The following is a 6,636-nucleotide window of genomic DNA, read 5'->3' as shown; positions in this document are numbered from 1 at the left end:
TATGCAGTGTCTATCCTGTTGCAAGAATAAGATTAAGGTTGCACGCAAGGGTAGGTGCTCAGATAGGAAAGTAACTGAGCCATTTGAGCGTGTACATTGTGATTTAGTTGGGCCACTCCCACCCTCATTAGGAGGTTCAAAGTACTGGCTTACTCTGATAGACCAGTATAGTAGATATTGTTGGACTTATGCAATAGCTGAGAAGTCCCAAGCTTTTGAGAAGTACAAGGTTTTTTGCAACTGGGTAAAAACACACTTTAACAAACCAATTAAGAACCTGTTTTCTGACCGGGGTGGGGAATTTGTTTCTGAGGATTTTGAGAAATTCCTGGAAGCGCAGGGGACTACTCATGAATTATCTTGCCCCCGAAGTCCCTGGCAAAATGGGCTTGTTGAAGTTGTGCAGCGTGACTTGCAGGCAGGGGTTAAAACTTATCTGCACGATGCTAATCTGCCCAAAGACTTTTGGGCTGAAGCACTCCATGCTTTTTGTTATGTTAGAAATCGCAGTTATCATTCTGGTTTAGATGTCACCCCCTATGAGAAGTTGTTTAAAAAACGCCCTAATCTGAAATACCTACGTATTTGGGGTTCAGATGTAATTATGCATTATCCTGCTAAGCAGAAATTGGGTGAACGTAGTGTTCAGGGAAAATTAATGGGCTACCAGCAGGGGGCGTACAGAATTTACATACCAGCAACTGGCAAATTTCATATTACCAGAAGCATGATACAAACTGTAAATTGGAATGGGGTTGCTGTTTTCCAAGATACTGATGGTATAAATGATACTGAGGAAGAAGAGGAAGCAGCAGCAGCAGGAGGAGGAGGAAATGGTGATTCTGAATTAATAGAAAAAGACAAAAAGCCTGTTGAATCTGATAATTTGTTTGATGATTTAAAGTCACAGGCACCCGAGGGGAGGTTAGATTCTCTTGAGTTTTCTGACCGTGAGCTTAGCCTACAGGCACCTCTTCAGTCTGACAATGATGATTTACAACCTGAAACTAGTAGTTCACTCAGTCCCATTAAGTCTGAGGAGTTTGACTCTCCTTCCGGACTGAGACGTTCAGATAGAAAGAAACAGAAGCCACAACGTTTCGCAGATGAACATTTTAATACTGTGTATGCCAATAAGGCGGTTTTTGAGCCAAAAAGCTACAATGATGTTCAGAATTTACCTATGCACCAAGCTGTAAATTGGTATAAAGCTATGAACTCTGAGATAGCTTCTTTAAAAGAGCATAACACTTGGTCTCTCGTACCACAAACCCCAGATATGAGACTTATTGATTCAAAATGGGTTTATAGAGTGAAAATGAATGACAAAAATGAAGTTGTAAGGTACAAGGCAAGACTAGTTGCTAGGGGCTTTCAACAAATTCCAGGAGATTATGATTTGTGTTATTCACCAAGTGTAAAATATGAAACAGTTAAGCTTTTGTTAAAAGATGCATCACAATGTGGAAAAGCCCACTATGCAATGTTTCTCTGCTCTTAAGAGAGTGGTAATGTACCTTAAACATACCAAACATTATAGGTTGCAGTTTACAAGAAGCACTTCCAAAGGTTACACATGAAAAACATGTACAAAGTATGCTTTATGTTTTTGTTCCACAATGATGAACCGCAGGGGAAATGTTGAATGGTTACTTTAAATGTAAAGGTTCATCATTGTTCCACTCCATGTGTATGTCTTTAAGGGGCCGGAGCAAGGGCCAGAGCAAACTAACGAGACCCAGCTTTACAGCTGTGAAACATAGCAGGTGCTGCTGAGTTGTATTTGATTAAGGTGTGTCAGCATCTGGGTAGAGTATATAAGGAGCAGCACCTAGCTCTCCCATTACCCTGGGGAATGGGTTGGTGGTTGGGTCATGTTTGTTAATATATTTAGTGTAAATGGAGTTTTTGTTTTTCTTATTAAAACCTTCTTTAAGTTATTTTTGAGTCCTTTCTTTTTAATGCATGATCTCCCCAGCAAGCTCTCTGCAGCGTCACCATACTGCAAAAAGCCAACAAGAAATTCTAGCATATTAATTATATGTCTTATGTTGTCCTTCATGTGCCTGCCTGGAAGAAAACCAGCCTGATCTTTGTGAATAGTTTCCACTAGTAGGGACTTCAATCTTCTCGCCAGAATTCCTGCAAAGATTTTGTAGTCCGTGTTCAACAGCGAGATTGGTCTATAATTTTTGACTTGAGTTAGATCTGCATCTTGTTTGGGGATAAAGGTAATGAGTGCCTCCTTCCAAGTCTCCGGGATTTCACCTTTTCTTAATATATTATTCATGATCTCCTTTAAGGGATTCACCAGAATAGATTTCATCTCTTTATAGTAACCTGCTGTGAATCCATCCGGTCCCGGAGCCTTCCCTCTCTTTAAATCTTTGATTACATCCTCTATCTCCTCTATTTCAATTGGCATGTTCAGTCGTTGTTTCTTGTCTATTGGGATTTTTTGCACCATCTTATCTTTCAGGAACCTCTCTATCTTCCTTAAATTATTTCTATCTTTGTTTTTGTAAAGGCTTCTATAATAATCCAAAAACTCCTTCCTGATTCCTTTTGGGTCTGTTACTTCTTCTCCCTCTACTATAATTCTGTTTATTGTGCCTTGTTCTTTCCTTTTTTTAATTTGCCATGCAAGCCATTTGCCAGATTTGTTTGAAAACTCAAAGTTCTTTTGTCTTAATTTTTTTATATTCCACTCTACTTCTCTATTTATTATCATGGCAAATTGGGCTTGCAGAATTTTAATATTTTCCTTTGCTTCCTGGCAATTAGGTTTCCTGATTAATTTTTGTTCATTGTCCATTATCTGCCTTAAGATTTTTTCTTTTCCTTTCTCTCTATTCTTATTTTTAATCGCATTCTGCTGAATAAAGAATCCTCTTATTACAGCTTTGCTTGCGTCCCAGACTACATTAATATTTGTGCCTTTATCACAATTATCCACAAAATAGTCTCTTAGCTTCTTTTGCGCATTTTCTACGATTTCCTGATCATTTAGAAGATATTCCTTTAGTCTCCATCTGAAGGTTCTTCTCTCGAAACTCTCCAGTTCGCATTCTATCGGGCTGTGATCAGACATTACTCTCGGTCTTATTTCTACTTGTTTGACTCTAGGGCACAATTCACTCGAAATCCAAACCTGATCTATCCGTGACATCGACTGATGTGGTTCAGAGTGAAAGGTAAACTGTTTATCCAATGGATGCCTGAGACGCCAGATGTCTATCAGATTGCAATTTTTAACCATCGAGAAAAAGGATTTTGGTAGTTTCCCTTCTTTACTTATTCCTTCCCTGAGTTTATCCGCTTCTAAGGAAACCACACCGTTCATGTCACCCATTAAAATGATTTTCTGATCCATATATTCTACTAATTTCCCTTCTAGATTTTTGAAGAAATCGGTCTTATTGCCATTTGGCACGTAAATCCCAATCACAACCAAATTCTCTCCTTGCCAGTTGATTCGAACCGCTACCATCCTCCCCTCTTCATCTTTAAATATTTGTTTGGCTTCGATCTTATTTTTAATATACAACACCACACCTCTTTTCTTTTCTCTATCAGAGGATTCAAATTCAATTCCCAATCTTTTATTAATTAACAATTTTTTATGTCTTTTAGCCACATGTGTTTCTTGAAGACAAATGATATCCAGGTTTTTCTTTCTCAAAAATTGTTCAATTTTATTCCTCTTTTTTTTCTCATTCATTCCATTAATATTCCAACTCAAAATTTTTAACCCCATAGTGTCTGGTATTCACCTAAACTTTCCCTTTCTTCCTTTCTTTCTCTTGTCTCTCTTTTCTCTTATAAATTCGCTGTGTCTTCTTCTTCCCCTTCTTCCTCTTCGTCCGATCTGCTTACGTTCGCTTCCTCTTCTTCCTCTGTTCTTAAGTCTCTTGGTGGACCTCCCTCTGCTCCTTTTGCTTCACCTTCCTCTGATCTCAACTCCTTATATTTCCTCAAGAATTTCCCGGTTTCTTCTAGGTTTAGTAACCTGTGCCTTTTACCTCTATAATCAAATGATATTCCTTCAGGGAACTCCCATCTAAATTCAATTCTGTTCTTCTTCAATGTCTGTATTAGTGGTTTATAGGAGTCTCTTCGTTTTAAGTAATCTAATTGGGATATCTTTAAAGATGATTATGTAATTTCCCTCTATATTCAACCTCTTTTCCCTGTTCTTTTGTAAAATCCTATTTCTCATTTCTTTGTCTCTGAATGTAATCAAACAGTCGCCTGTGAGTTTTTTCATTTTTGTTGTTTTTACACGCATTCTAAATGCATTCTGCACATTTCTAGCCATTTCTTGTACTGGGACATCCATCCATTCCGCTAATTCTTTTATCAATCTTTCCTTAATGTTTTCACCTTGTATCTCTGGCACGACTCTCAACCTGAGATTCGCCTCAATTCTTAACGTTCACAGTACTCAGATTGACCAGGAACATGTTATATCCTCAAGAGAGACCAGCAGCAAGGGAGGTGAATGTATGTCAGTAAGAAGACTTCTTCTGTCTCTTTCTCCTGAAATGGAGGGTTGGTTTTTCGGAAGGCACAGCTCCTGCTCACAACAGTGTTGCAGTTGACTGCAAGTGAGCAGTGCAGGGATGACCTCCAGCCAGCATGGCTAGGAACGGGGCCGGCCCACACATGAGGCAAGGTGAGGCGACCGCCTCAGGTGGCAGAATACACAGAGGCAGCAGATCCCAAGATAGATATTTCTTACCCCTATCGTTCCTGATCTCTTGAGGAGGGGGAACACCATTTTGTGGTTCCCATCAGGTGCCAAAATGTCTTGGGCCAGCCCTGGCTAGGAATGATAGCATACCCTCCAACATTTCTCTGATGAATTATTATCATCATCCTCATTATTATTATTATCATTAATTGAATTTACATACCGCCTATACCCGGGGGTCCCTATTAAAATAGGGACTTCCTATTTAACAACAACAACAACAACAATTTTATTTATACCCCACCCATCTGACTGGGTTGCCCCCAGCCACTCTGGGCAGCTTCCAACACATATAAAAACATAATAAAACTTTTTTAAAAAACTTCCCTATACAGGACTGCTTTCAGATTTCTTCAAAAGGTTGTATACTTTCTTATCTCCTTGTCTTAGGGATCCCATAACTCCATACCCCTCCAACATTTCTCCGATGTTGGGATGTCCTAAGGAAAAGCGGGACATTCTGGGATCAGATCAGAAACTGGGACGGCTTCTGTAAATCCGGGACTGTCCCTAGAAAAAAGGGACACTTGGATGGTCTGTGATAAGAGCTGTAGTGAAGTAGCATCTGGAGGGCTACAGGTTGCCTGCCATTATTCGAAGGGTTGTCAGATAACAGATAACACGTGAATTTGCTAATCTGCCTGTGCTTAGCTACCCAGAGCTTAAATACATGCCCTTTAAATGCATGCATTTGGAGAGGATCCCTAACTTGGCAGAGAGCGGGGGGGGGGGCAGGGGACCTGAAATATAGGACAAAACTGGAACAATACAGGATGTAGCATTTTACATGGAAATGCAGGACCATCCTGTATTATACAAGACAGATGACAACCTTAATACTGAGATTAAGCCTGAACTGATTGCTAAAAGAAAGAGGAGATAAAAACGGGAAACATGATGGGAGATGTGTAATAAAAATAATCCCGTCCTGTCTTGTTTGATAATATATATATATTTGATAATATTTTTATTGGTTTTCAATTACATTCCAATAATAGCCTCATTATAACAATGACAAATTATATTACAATTACTAATACCAATCATTCAAATACCAAATTATATAATTTGCCCCCCCCCCCACACATGCTAGAATTGATGGTTTGGTGGTTTACTTTATTTCTGCATTCCAGAATCTGATTAATTTCAATTACACTCTGGTCAAAATCACAATCCCTTCTACAACAGCTGAAATATTGACAACTTCCATTTGTACTGACACATTAAATAATATATAAATCTTCAAGTGAGGAGCTCAAACTGTATCCTTGTTCTTCCTGTGTGTGACAATCTTTCTGTCGGTGATGTTTCTGCAGTTCCATCTTTTTTGAGTTGTGGGAATGAGCTTTCCCACAGCTGCAAATAAAACGTTTTAAGTGTTTTGTCAAGCGCAATATACAAACATGATACTAGATGGCGACAGTGAGCTACGGCAAATACAATGGTTTTTTTCAAAACGCGTTTGTTTTTTAAAGCTTTTTTTAATACAGAATCATAGAAGTGTAGAGTTGGAAGGGACCATCTATAGTCCAACCACTGGAATCTTTTAGCCAATGTGGGTCTCGAACTCACAACCCTGAGATGAACAGTCTCATCCTCCACCAACTGAGCGATCCCAGCCTCAAAGAAGAAGGGTATTCTTTCTCTTTTGGGCAGGGCTGTCTTAAGCATATCCAGCGCCGTGGTGCAAAGATCCCTCTGCTGCCCGCCCCCTCCCTTTTCCAGAACTTAGAACTCAGGGCCCGACTCGCGGACCACCTTGTAGTAACCGCTGCCATTGTCTGAGGAAGTGGTGGGAGCGGCTGCCGAGGGACCTACTCCATGTCACCGGTGCCCGCTGCCCCACCACCGCTCCCCGGGGCACTGGCAGCAGCGTGGCAACT

Source organism: Podarcis liolepis (genome assembly GCF_965112155.1).
Source record: "Podarcis liolepis genome assembly, chromosome: 1".
NCBI lineage: Eukaryota > Metazoa > Chordata > Lepidosauria > Squamata > Lacertidae > Podarcis > Podarcis liolepis.
Note: the sequence above shows the minus strand (reverse complement) of the source record.